The sequence below is a fragment of the Myotis brandtii genome, unplaced genomic scaffold (assembly GCF_000412655.1).
Source record: "Myotis brandtii unplaced genomic scaffold, ASM41265v1 scaffold452, whole genome shotgun sequence".
NCBI classification, from domain to species: domain Eukaryota; kingdom Metazoa; phylum Chordata; class Mammalia; order Chiroptera; family Vespertilionidae; genus Myotis; species Myotis brandtii.
In genome coordinates, this window is record NW_005367284.1 from 937,651 (window position 1) to 951,452 (window position 13,802).

At 41.0% G+C, this 13,802-nt stretch overlaps 1 protein-coding gene and 1 long non-coding RNA gene across 8 annotated transcripts in view; one reads left to right on the forward strand and one right to left on the reverse strand.

Moving 5' to 3' along the window:
- ELAVL2 (ELAV like neuron-specific RNA binding protein 2) overlaps positions 1-13,802 on the reverse strand; it is a 163,179-nt gene that overhangs the window by 137,174 nt on the left and 12,203 nt on the right. For 3 of the 7 annotated variants that reach the window (XM_014546590.1, XM_014546587.1, XM_014546581.1), the window contains exon 1: positions 1,372-1,938. The exons of 2 other annotated variants lie outside the window; for them this stretch is intronic. The gene's annotated coding sequence lies outside the window, so the exon portion shown is untranslated. Of the gene's footprint in view, positions 1-432; positions 571-1,152; positions 1,174-1,371; positions 1,939-13,802 lie in introns of those variants that run through there. 2 more of the 7 variants (XM_014546586.1, XM_014546589.1) reach the window with 2 other exon arrangements.
- Positions 3,143-13,802, forward strand: part of LOC102264154 — a 15,919-nt gene continuing 5,259 nt past the window's right edge. Inside the window, exons 1-4 of the long non-coding RNA XR_001363825.1 lie at positions 3,143-3,230; positions 5,279-5,852; positions 6,377-6,438; positions 6,923-7,103. This is a non-coding gene — a long non-coding RNA (uncharacterized LOC102264154). The remainder of the gene's footprint in view (positions 3,231-5,278; positions 5,853-6,376; positions 6,439-6,922; positions 7,104-13,802) is intronic.

The window sequence follows — 13,802 nt, forward strand, 5'->3', positions numbered from 1 at the left end:
GGGGTGGGTGTGGAGAGCAGCAAAAAAAAAATAACCCCAGCCGGCTTTGTACCTTCCCCCCATCCTCTTCCTCTCACGCACCACACGGGCGCTCTCACGCACACGCTTCCCCACACTCCCTCGTGCCAATTATTTAAACTTCGCTCAGGCAAAGGCAGCACCTCGCTCACTGCCGCCACCATCCCCTGCGCCCTCCCCGCCCTGCCAACATCCTCCCCCTGGCCCACCTCTACCCCGGGTGCTCTGTTTCCTGGTAGAAAGCCAGCTGGTTTCTCCTAAACCCTGGGAAATCGCGGAAGTTCAAAGGAAGCATGTGTCTTCTCCTAGCATCTCATCCCCAACCATCTTCCTCCCGGCGTCAGTTTAACAATAGCTCCTCGGGAAAGGGCGGGGGTGAGTGGTTCAGGCAGGAGATGGGAGCTAGCTACCTACCTAGCTGCGCTGGCTCCCGGGGTGGCTGCGAAGCCTGGCGGCTCGAAGGGGTTCCCCCCTCGCCCCAAAGGCAAAGTCAACCGCGTAGGACCAAGGACAGGGCTTGCAATCCGCGTCCCCGCGCCCACCACCGCGAGGCTCCCCAGCAGCCGCCACTCCAACAGACACAGCTCCAAGGATCTTATTTACTCTTTTCTGAACAAAGGGAATCTCAGATCCGGCACAGGCTTAAGGATTCGGCCCCCAATTAGCTACCTTCTTCTACGACCGAACCACGGTCGTGGGCGCCCATGCGTGCGAGCCCGCACACCTAAGGCAATGACGAGTTTTGACAGCTCCTACCCGCCCCAGCCCCAGCCCTAAGGCGGCAGGTACTTTCTCCGTCAACTACAACTACAACTGCCTGGTGCGGCATCTACATTCCATCCGGTGATCCCATCTCCCCGGCACACGCTGTCTGGCTAATGCAATTAAGTCTGGGGTTTTCGCTGGTCTAATCATCTGCAAGTCCAGGCTCCTAAGGATCCTTAACGGCACTTGAGCCTCTCCCGTCCTCCGGTTGCTTTGCGAAAGTAGAGGCATGCGTCCCCCATCACCCAAGTGATCCCTGTCTTCCCACGAAATGAACTTCCAATCAATCCCCAGGCTCACTCCGCATCTCGACTTCCATTGTAAACCCCCCCCCCCACCTCCTCCCTGCGCGACCCCGGCCACATTTACCACCGAAATTCCTGCCCCTGGCATTTGCAAATACTCAGTACGTCAAGCATGCGTCCCCCTTCTCCGGAGTCCAGCTCTCCAGAATTACAAAGCAGAGCACTCGCTTCGAAATGAGACAAACATGTGCCATTAACTTCATATTCCGCTCACTTACAGGTTTTCTGGGTTTGCCAGCGCATCGCTGCAACTAATGATTAAAGAAACCGAACCGAAACTTACCTTTCTCCCTTAAGGTTTTTGTGTGTGTGTGTGTTTTAAGTAACGGTGCAGTTCTCCCAATAAGGATGAGCAAGAAGCTGCTGGGCAGTTCTCTTAAGACAGCACGAGACCTAAACTGTGCTCGGCTTAAAAGAAGCAAATCAAAAGAAATGCTTTCGACCCCCAAAGTCCAACGCTAAAAGAAATGGCGAAGAAGAAAGAAAGAAAGAAAAAAAATGTATGAAAGGGGAGGGGAAACTTAAAAAGAGAGTTTAAAAAGACGGAGAGGCTAGCCTCCTATTGCCGCTCAACTAAACAAAAAAAAGGGGCAAGAAAAACAAACGGAGGAACAAAGAAAAGAGACGAAAGAACGTTTTGGTTTTTTTTCTCAAAAAAAGACGATGTCTTTCTCCTGGCTGCTTTTTTAGTAGGTCGCTACAGGAGTGAGCTGCTGCATCTCTAACTGAGAACAGCGATCGCGGGGGAGGACGCCTGAAGAGGGAGGTGGACTGGACCCAGGATTTATAGCACCGTATCACCAACCCCTGCTCTGCCTCCGCACTGCCGGCTGTGCAGCTGCTCGGCCAGGCTCCTATCCCGGGCGGCACGCGCGGAAGTATACGCCGACTCGCGCCACAACGTAACTTGCTCATCTCCCCGGGGCTCTGATTGGTCCAGACGCTCCCACGGAGGCGGCCCCGGAGAAGCCCCGGAAGGGGATTGGTTCGGAGCTGGTGCCACTCTCCAGAGCTCAATGGAGTCCCGTTTCAAGGTAAGTTGTGCGGGGCGGTACACACTTCACACTGGCGGCGAAGGGAAATGCAAGAAGCAAAAAAAGAGAGACATGGAGAGAGAGCAGTGTGGGAGTGTTGGAACTGTACTGTCAGAGTTTGCGATGTGGCACGATCTCCTTTCCTCCTCAATCTTTCTGCTTCCGAAAGACTCGTTTCCTTTGCCTCATCCTATGGCACGTTTTCTGTATAGCATTAAACTCTGTCCGGTATGTATGAGTCATTGAGAGCTCCCTCTCTTTGATCTGAGTGAAAGGGATGAAGGTGCATCCATTCCTTGCCCGCATGCTTTTTTTTCCCTTCTATTTGTGTTCCAGTATTCTGTATTAGATATTAGTTAATTTTATGTCTTTCTCTATTTTAAGATATGCATAGTACAGCTCTCGTGTTTAGTATATATTTTAAAGCATCCTTTTAGGATAAGGATGGAGTCAGAAATGCTTTTAAATAAAGCTGCACGACTTGGATTAGCTTTCGCTTCCTATTAGAATAGAAAAGTGTAGGATAAGCATCCAGGGCAGGAAAAGAGGTACTGAGCTAAGGTCCTTCGCTTTGAAGTGTATGATGACTCTCAAAAAGAGCAGCTGTATATAAAATTAGAACAAGGCGTGCCTCTTCATTTGTTGGCGATACACTTCTTGGACCACACATGTATTGCTGACAGTAAAGATATCTGGGTTCTTCCCTCTGAGGATTAAAAAGTTTAACCAGGAGACCAAGTGCTTTCAACGCTTCTGCTTTATAGATGAAGACTACTTTGTTAGACCCCATATTTTAATAATATTGGGGAAGCCGAAAGACAGTTTTTTCCATGGCATTTATTTCTTCCTCCAAGTGAAACTGTGGTCCTCAGGACCCACTTGATGTATATAAGTAAAGACGCTACCCACTTGGACTGGGTTCTTTTCCAGCTTGAATTTCTCCTTTCAATCTTGAAAGATAGCTCCAACTTCCTAGAAAGAACTTACATTACTTATGCAATGTAACATATCATCTCTAGGAGCTCAAGCCTTTCTAAAAGGGATTTCTTTACCTGTTCATTTACTACTAGGCACTATCTTTGAAAAATGCCGGAAAGAGGAGTCACAGGTAAGAGAGATTGCAGGAGGGTGGAATGGGATGGAGGGAAGAGGGACAGATAGCCACAAAGCAAAATGACTAGAAGGGAGGGGTGAAGTAATCAGCGTTTCTTGAGAGTGTCCTTGAGTATTGATAAATGATTAATGGTAAAGAACAGAAGACCTGTTTCTCTCCCAAGGAGGCTGTATAGTATGTCTGAGTTGTATTACTTTGCATGATAATAACTGGAGGTTGAAAAACAAGGCCTGAATCTGTGTTTTCTTATAATTAGCATTTATTATCAGGCTTTAATCCCTGCCCCCACTTTTTATGTAACATCTGGCTTGTGTTCCTAATTTCAACTGAAAACTATTCTATAGACCTGGGTAAAACTCATGAGAAGAAGAAAAGCAGTTTAAAGAAATGGAGTCAGTGGGCTGAGGGAAGCACAAATGAAGGGAAAGGAAAAGCTTCACCTTGTCTAGAATAATAACTGTGTGAATACACAGTTGGAAGATTGGGTTTGTTGTCATCCTCTTTCAACTCATCCCCTCACTCCAGCTCAATACAGAGAAATACAATTTGGGTAAACAAATAGTACTGTTCAGTCAGACTTGTCTATGAAGTGACTTGCCTTTTCTCCTTGTTAACATGCTCTTAAATTCATATTGGAAAAAAAATGTTGTATTAGTTGCATGTGTTCATGCAATATTCTTAGCACTTTGAAGAAAATATTTACCACTAACTTACAATTACATGACTGTGTTCTAACTGGGTGGAAATTAATACTTAGTTTTAATTTTTAATGCATGTTTGTATCCACAAGAAAGATCTTGTAAACTGCAGTATATTTCCAAAAGGATTGGGGGAGGTGGATATGAAAAGCTGGGTGTGGTGTGGGGTGATGAAAATCTAGTATGCATGTTATGTAGTTAATTAAATTACATGGAAAGTAGTAAACTTGCCCATTCAAATGCACAAAACAAAATGCATAAAAACAAAAGTTTTTAAATGCAAAATGCCAAATTCTGTGGCTTGGTTGTCTATGCTTTTATCACTTTGGGCAGAAGAGCAAATATTTCTCAAAATGTCATTTTCAGTGTGTTATTTTTTTTCTCTGCAGAAAAAATAGTTAATTATTTAAGACACTGAAAATATCTTAAAATACTAGTTTACATCCTCAAAAAAACCAAAAAATTTTAAGTTTAGAAACTTTTAAATGGATAGATATACCATAAGTAACGTGGGGTTTTTTTCAATTTTTTAACAATAAAAACTGAGCATAGCCACTTTAATACAAATGCTCTCTGGGTGTAGATTTACCTTTTGAATTCATGTTGTCATAGCCTGAAATATTAACATTCTATTTTGCAGTTAATAAAAACGATGTGTACACATCACACCCCACATTAAACCACTGTAATCAAACCCTCTTAGTTCATACTTTGCATTAGAAAAGCACTTAAAAGACATTTCAGTTTTGATTGTCATGTTAACTCTGATATCTTTTCAAAGTCCTTGGGATAATTTTAAACTGTAGCAGAGAAGGGCAAGAACTAGAGAGCCACTGAGAGCTTGGAGAAAAAGTTTGCTGTGGAGAAAGTTGCCAAAAGAATGGTTCTCAAAGCTGAAAATGTATAAATTCGGTTATTTTACAAAGTTTCTTTATAAAGAAAAAATAAACTACAGATATACTCATAAAGTATTGTGGGTAATGTCTTTTAAGATAAATAATCTCCTTATATTAGTGTGTGTAGGGGGGGGCAGTGATTTTAGCATCTTATGATAAAGGGCACTGTAAACCACTATTGTAACTTTTTAAAATAAAGTAAAACAGAGAAGCTATTTATATGAGTTTACAATGTTTGGCTTAGGGCAATAATTCCAAACATTATGCCCTCTCAGCTTAATAAAAATACTGAGTGTTACTCTGTTGGGCTGTTTGTTGGGGTCTGTGGCTCATGATGTTGGACATGTGGCAGTTTTATGCCTGTGTGAGAAATATAGCTATTATATAGCTTGATGATTACGCTTTTATTTATTATTCTTAAAGAAGTATTCCAAGTTTCCTTCCACAGTTTAGATAACAGAAAAAAAAAGTTATGGAGAAAATTGACAGCAATGTGAGTTTAAATAGAACGTGGCAGCCGGGCCAGAGAATGAAGCAGGAATTAGCACCATGGACAGAGACTAGCAGATCCTGAACAGAGGATGGCAAAGTCTGATAGTGTTTTCGGCCCCTCCCTGGAGACGCGGAAACTGGAATTCTTGGGAAGGATTCATTCCACAGACTTTAAGGACAAAGCTGTCCTACTCAGCGGACCCACGTTTGTTTTGACTTGGGCTGGCTTTTGCTAGGACCCGGCCATCGTGACAAACCGCCAGGAGGGTAAGAGCCGGGAACTCGCTGCACACCCTCCACGGTCCCCTGGCCATACACCCCCTTGCCCCGCTGAGCCTGCCGGTCATCACAGTGGTCAGGCAAAATAAACGCAAATCCAGGTAGTCAGCCAAAAGTCTGCTGAAGTCCTCGAAATTCCCAGCGAGCATCGCAACAAAAAACGCCTACTCTCGCACCCTTGCTCCCCTCCCCCCACTCTTCTCCCGGCTCCCGCCGCCTCCCGGCCGAGGGGCCAAGCCTTTTATCCGAAGGTGAGTGACCTCCCGGACTATTTTGTGAAAGACCCTTTCTTTTGCAAACACTTTCCATTAGGGACAGTGCCAGGGGCGGCCAGGAGCAGGATCACACACAGACTTTACTTTCTCTTTACATTTTCTCTTTAAACTCCTGTTGGAGAGAAAAGACTCCAAAGAGCAGACGCAGAGAGAATTCCCCCTACATCCGGAGGTTACTGTTTACACGTAAAGACACGTGAATTGTTTATTTAAATGTTTTTAAAAATGCAAACTAGTGACGCGGTAAATCTTTGCCACCAGAGTATCTTGTCCCCCCACCCCCTACCCCCACACACTTTTTTGGGGGGTAACATGTGTCTGAGGTTCATTCTCCTGCAGGTGATTCGCCTGCAGAGACTCAGACTAAGATCTGTTGCACGTGCCCCAGGGTGTCTCAGAAAATACATTCTCAGCTTCGGATCGACGATCATTTATGTACAAAAGCTCCTTAAAAAAAAAAAGTCCTCATATTTCTTTTCCTCCCCTCTTTTCCTCCGCAGTAACTTTTAGCCGGATAAACTCGCGTCTTCCCAGAGCTTCAAAGGGCGGTGCAGGCGACCAGGTGAGGCCAGAAAAGCTGGAGGTGAGAAAGGACAAATCAGGGCTTTGTGTCCGTTCCTTTCGGGGATGCTCACAGCCTTCCCCGAGCCTCCTCCTGGAGCCCATACCTCTCATGTAAAATTAATATACGTAATTAAAAAGAGCCGTTTCCAAAGTTAGAGGAAACCATCTGTCTCCGCTGGTGGCAGTCATTTCGCTGCCCCTTTCCCCGGACCTAGGAAGGAACGGTTTTTCTGCTTCCGATGCTCCGAGGCTCTGACTTATATTGAAGATTTATGTTTCCACTTGTGTGCGATGCACGTCTAATTTGAAATAATAAAGCCGGGCTGAGCAACCAGTCCATCAGAGCTATCAACGGCGCTCGCCAGGCAGCCCTGCCCCCACCCCGCTCCGCTCTCTAACCTTTCCCTCCTCCCCCCCTCTTCTCTCCTCCCTCCCCGGCTCTCACACACTCACACTTACCCCCTCCCCCCACGTGTGTTTAGATCAAACCCTTGCCCCACAGAGCAAGTGTCCGCACGGGGGCACGGGGACAAAGGCGGAGTCTGGATCAGGAGAAGACTGAGGCCCGGGGAGACACCGCGGCGAGAGAAACAGCTGTCTTATCAGCCCGCTGCAGAGATGGAGATGGCTGGAGAGGTCCTCAACAGATAATCACTTGAATAGGTTTGCAATGCGCCAAACTTCACGCTTGATAAGGCCAACCCAATGTAGAGAGCAGCCCGGATCCTGCTCCATTCTGTTTTATCTGGGCTGTAAATTAAGAAATTGAAATTCAGGTGGCAGAGGCAGCAGTCTGTTCACAGACCGCTAAAGTAAACTGTCATTAAAATGCTTTTGGCAGGCAGAGAGGGGGCACCTGGAATGGGATACTTATTTTTTTTTAAATGGGGGCGTGGAGCAGTGAGAGAAAAAGCCCACCGGTTTTAAAAATTACTTGGGGAGGGGAAGCTGTAAGGAGGAGGAGCAAAGGGACATATCATTTTGGTCATGATTCCAAGTCATAGCTGTGATGCGTAAAAAAAAATTGAAAAGGATAAAGTTGTGTGAAGTTTGGGGTAATAGAGATTAAGGAACAGTTTGAACCAATTTGCTAGAAAACAGAATCCTGTCTTTTTCAGAGCATGGGCCACAAGAAGTGCTCTACTACAGCATTAGAAACAGATTCCGAATGGACTCTCAAGTTTTCCTTTTGTTGTAAGAAAGTCAGACCAACCAGATACAGAGGAGTTACTAGCAACTAGAGGTTAACTTGACCTTGTTTGCTGAAGTGATAGAGCCACAAGAGAGACTTCAGGGTGATTTTAGAATAACCTAAGAAGTTGTGAAACACAGAAAAGGATCTGCTTAGCTACTTAGGGGAGTAAGTCCTATATCACCCCTCCCCCTTTACCCAGGTGATTACTATGGGCTAAGTCAGGAAACAACAAATTCCAGGTGTGTATTTTGACATCACCTGCTTGTTGCAGCACACTTTTTATTACACTTTGGTCTGCTGTTATGAACATGAGGCACGAAATTCTATGCATCATTTGAATAAATGTTTCATAAAAAGTTTTAAACACACAATGATCAGAACAGAGCCAGTGACCTTGATTCACTAAGGACTTGGTACTGTACCTTGTTCTTTTGGTAGCTGAGCAGATTGTAAATTCACTGGTGTACGTTTATGAGAGTGCATAAGCATGAGAGGATGCATCCCATTTTTCCACAACAGCATTTATATTTTAAGTTTCAGCAGCATTTCTAAAAAGGTACCTTCGGATGATAACACATAGTTAATGCAGCTTTAGAAAATCAATCAGTTTTTACTTTGTTTAACCCCAAAACTTTGATCGATGTCAGAGTGCACTTAATTGACAATATAAAGGCTGCTCAAATCACAGTGGGATGAGGAAGAATTAGAAATGAGTTTGCCAGGAAATGTGATGAGGAAAAATTTAAGATGCTAGTCTACGTTTCAGTAGTTATTAAACTATAGAGATCTATTAAAAAACAATTCCTTTACAATTTGAGGTTGTCATCTGATTATTCATAGGGAGGTAAACAAATATAAGTCATGACATCTCAAACACACTTATGTTGAATACTTTATACAAAAGTATTTATCCTTCATATCTTGTAATACAGAACTGTTGTGTTTGTTTTTTTAAATTCAAGTGTATGGATGAAGGAATGCTATATGTATTCCTTAACAAGAGAAATTTATTTTTATGTAAGTTAACTTTTCCCTTTCATACCACCATTTTCCATAATATTTTTTCATATTGGTTAAAATCATGGCTACTATACAAGCATTGAAGAAGTATTACTTTTGTGAATTGTAGCCTTTTAGGCTTTATTATACTATTATCTTCAGATAATCAGATATTTTTCTACCTGTTCCAAATATTCAAACAATTTTGAATTGCCAGTTTAATGAGTCTCTCAAGCTATGATTTTTATTTTTGTTTTCCTTAATTAAATTGGAAAACCTGCATTCAATGGACAGTTTAAGTTATTCTTTATCAAAATAGGTAGGACTTTTGTAAAATAAGAATTTGCATAAGGGTTAAAAGATGCACTCTTACTAGGTTTGAAATCTGAGAAGAATTCTATAAATTGAAATTATAATATTTCAAAACTAAAAGATAATTTTAAAAATTTCATTATTGAACAGGAAAAAATTTTACCATGAATTTATTCTAAAAATCACTCCTAATTTTTATCACAAATGATATATTTGATTTCTCAATCCATAATGAGTGATGAAAAATAAAAAATCCAAAAATGCAAATTTTATTTTTAAAACGATTTCCCATCATTTATTCTTTAGAAATGAGCTAATAGATTTCTAAGGCAAACAGTCTCTCTATAACGTATAAAGGCAAAAATATTGGAAGCCTTGGAAATATCTAAAAGTTATAATAGTTTTGTTTAAAACTGATTATAATTCTGTTACCAAAAGAAAAATCAGGCTACTCATTATGTCTTTTCAGATGTAACACTTATCTTCAGGTGAGGGTCAAGTGAAGGATACATAACCAGCTCCTATTTCTAAATATTTATTTCTGATCTTTGACAGAAGCTCCATTTCAGTTTGATTCAAGCATCTTTTGAGTGCCTATCATGTGCCAGAATAATACAATTAGATTAGAGACTAAATGCTTAAAGGAAATCAGATTACTTTCTTAGGAAATCCTAGTAAAAGGAAAATGTAGGCAGTTCAACTCAAATTAACGTGTTGTCTAAAACATCTTCACAATGTGTCTGGATTTTGTTATTTATCTTTCTAAAGTTTTGTACAATATATCTTTATAAGTTTTTTAATAGTTTAGCTTGTCAAAAATTAGTCCTTTAAATAGAAACTATAGAACAGTGGTTCTCAACCTTCTGGCCCTTTAAATACAGTTCCTCATGTTGTAACCCCAACCATAAAATTATTTTTGTTGCTACTTCATAACTGTAATGTTGCTACTGTTATGAATCGTAATGTAAATATCTGATATGCAGGATGGTCTTAGGCGACCCCTGTGAAAGGATCGTTCGACCGCCAAAGGGGTCGTGACCCACACGTTGAGAACCGCTGCTATAGAATGACTCAACTAGGAGCTACAGTTTTGCAGATTGTTAGGAGCTTAGGTCTTTACTTCAGATACATCCTGATTTGAACCTGACTCCATCACTGTGGGGCCTTAGACAAATTATCTTTTATAAGTCTTGATTTCCTGATCTATAAAATGAATGGTGATAATGATTCATTTAAAATCACTATGAGGTTAAATGTAATGTGAGTATAAAATAATCAAACTTCCTGGGATAGAGGACGCAGTAGATACACGGTAACTATGATTATGAGGACAAAAATGATGACTGAGCACATTTATTTGATGAAGCCAGAATTTCTGATTTCATATGTTGTCTCTTAAATGTTGTCATTTGCCCTTGTTAACATCCTACCTGATAAATATCTTCTCACATTTCTAATTGTAACCAAGTTTAAAAGGCCCCAAATAGCATAAAATTTTCTGTCTACCCTGTTATGTGGCTTCAATATATTTCCCAATACAATTTCATGATTCACCCATAAAAAGTTGTGGGTCTTCAAAAAGCAACTTAGACTGAGATCCCATTTGATTGATATAATAATAAAAACACTTTGGATTTTATAGTACCTCTTATCAGAAAAAGCTCAATGCACTGTTACATATTTATCATTGAAACCCAGGAGATAAGGAAGGACATAAATGATTTCTCATTTTCAGGAGCATAACAGTGGCATTAGGAATTAAGGTAACATTTGTAAGATTAATAGGATTAGAGAACATGTTTCCTGAATATCAGTCTTCCTGCAATGTGTTACTCCCTTTGGCATTAATTATAGCCATTGTTACTTTTTAGTCAGTCTCAAAATTTTAGTGTTTGGCATTAAGTATAGGTTATAATTCAGTTAATTACTTGCTGAAATCAAGTTGAGTCAAATATATACCATCAGGGTCTAATCAAATTAAAACATCTTGACTTTATGCCAAAAGACAATTTATTATTCAATTTTATATATCTATGCATTCTTATTTACAACTGTGTGTTAACTCTAAGGCAAGATATTTTAAGTTACTCTTTCTTTATGGCCTTAAAAGAAATCCATTTCAATCTCCTTATCACTCACCTCTCCCCAGGCTCATGCCCTAACTCCACCTATATTGTTATAGGCTATTACATTTACTCCATTTACATAGGCTAACAGTGCTTTCTGCTCCAGTTTTCTATTTCTGTGGTGGTCTGTGCCTGAAAAATCTATCAAAATAAATATCCAGAGGAAAATAGAAGTAGACTGTATAAAAGGACACAGGAGAATATACTTTTTATAATAGTTTTTTGTTTGTTTTGAAACAAAATGGAGCCATAATGTCCACTTGACTTTGTAAAACACACACTATCAAAAGAATACTAATGGATTAACATAGCTGCAGCTACAGATGTGGACTGGAAAAAAAGAAAACTGATAAAAGAGTGAAGCTTGACTTTTGGATGTCTAAATTCATAGGTTACAATGGAAAAACAGGCTTAATGTTTTTTATTTTAAAATTCAGTAGGCATCTCTCTGTATCCTAAATGTACCTTGTAATTGACAAGCTTGACCTACCCAAAGTCAAGCCCAGTCATGTGACTGCCAGACTTGTATGGGGAAGTGTAAGTAGCACCAAGAAAAAACACACATACATCACCCAGAAGAGCCAGAGCTGTTCTTGATTGCCATTTCACCCAAGCCCTTTAACCCTTCATGTCGATGTGACTAAACAGAAAATCTCTTTTCTCTGAATGAGTATATTTATGTGCATTGTAAGGCTGAGAATAATGTCTAATAGAAATAATGTTCTGTTCCTTTGGCCACTGTTATTCTGGTATGAAATATTAGAGGATATGGTAGTTTGAAATGTCAGTTTTTGTAAACATGGGTTGGAAGATGTAATATAAATGAATGGTGTTACAGACTGTTTAAGCTGTTTGAGTAACAAATAGACATTTCCTTGAATTATTTTGACACAATTTACTGTGAAGTTCCTTTTTTTCCTCTTGCTGATATTTCTAGATTCTTTGTGCAGACAATAAAAAGAAAAGCCTTTCTTTTCTGTCAGTGCTCATTATTTAACTCATGGAGCACTGATGTTTTCTAGAATACTAATATTTCCTAGATGTAAAATGAATACTAAAAGGGAGGTGGGTCTCCATCTTAGTAATATCAAAAGGATACATGAAAATTTGAGCCTCTTTACAAGGTTTTTATAAAAGAAGAAAATATTAATATATATTATGATGATTTAGTTCCTAGCTTTAAAAGACATTTATATAAGTATTTTGTGTGTGTGTGTGTGTATGTGTGTGCGCGCGCGGGCAGAGCAAATGAAATGAGGTTCTGGGGTGAAAGCTGCAAAACTTTGGGGAGACCAGGCCCACTGTAGTGGAGGAAAGTCCTGGAAAGCCATAGGCTATCAGGTTGGGTAGGTACAGTAGAGTCTCATCACGGAGGGCCTTGAAAGCCAGCAGAGAAAAGTGCTGGCATAAAACTACTGCATGAGGATATATCTATTGACAAGTGTAAATTTGGGATATGCCCAGCAGGGAAAGACTCGGAGATAGGAATCAGAATCAAGACAGAAGGAGGGTTAAGGAGCTTTCTGTCTGAAACACTGAGACTCCTTAGAATGAGGTGGCAAGGTCAGGGGATAAACAGAGATGGGGACAGACTGACAGGTATAGAAGAGGGGTTCACACTGACACCAATGAAAGCGTTTTATGGCCAAAAAGTATTAGGGTTCTGAACAAATAACACTCTCGAGCCAAAAAGCCCCCTAAGCTCTGAGGAAGTGAAACCAGGAACCAGAGCCCATGAGGCTGCAGTTAGCTTAGCTGTGGATGGCTCTGAAACCCTTTGTGCCTGAGGTGGTAGGCAGGGGGGCGGTAGAACACTGCTAGGAAAGGACACCTTGTGGCACTGAGCTAAGGTTCCTAGGCCTGGAGAAAGGAGACGTGAGTCCTGCAGAAATAAGCAGTCTTATTTCTCCCACAAATCAGCTGATTCTCTTCAGCAAGTCACTGTGACTAAACCTCATGAAAAAAACCCCCCCCCCCCAGAAGCCTGGATTAGTAATAATAATGATAATGGGTAACAAGTATTGAATATACACTAGGTACTCGGCAGCATTTTAGTGCTTTACATGCATTAAATCATTTAAACCTCACAACAATGCTATCGTTTTAAAGATGAGGAAACAGAGGAAGTTACATAATTTACCCAAGATCATACAACTAGAAATGGACAGAGCGGGAGCTTGACCCCAAGTAATCCATTTCTAGGGCCCAAATCCTTAACCACTATTTATTAGATGACCTCTAAGGTACTTTCCAGATGTAAAATTCTAAAGAAACTCAAGATGACCTAAGACTTGCAAGAGAAAGAAAGCACAAGCAAAATAGATATTATAATTAACAAGCTTTTTTAATCCTCACCAGAAGATATTTTTTTCCATTCATTTTTTTAGAGATAGTGGAACGGAGGGAGGAAGGGAGGGAGAAATACTGATGTGAGAGGGAGACATGGATTGGTTGCTTCCAGGGCCGGGGATTGAACCAGCAACCACGGTATGTGCCCTTGACAGGGAATCAACCCTGAGATCCTGCAGTCTGCGGGCCGACGCTCTAACCACTGAGAAACTGGCCAGAGTAACACACTATATTGTTTTATAATGCAAGTAATCATACTAATGTCTTGCCATGCTCTTTCTTGTTGACAAATGGAAGAGAGAGAAAAATGATTGTTAAATGATTTGCTTCTTTAAAATGATTAGTTCAGCCGAAACCGGTTTGGCTCAGTGGATAGAGCGT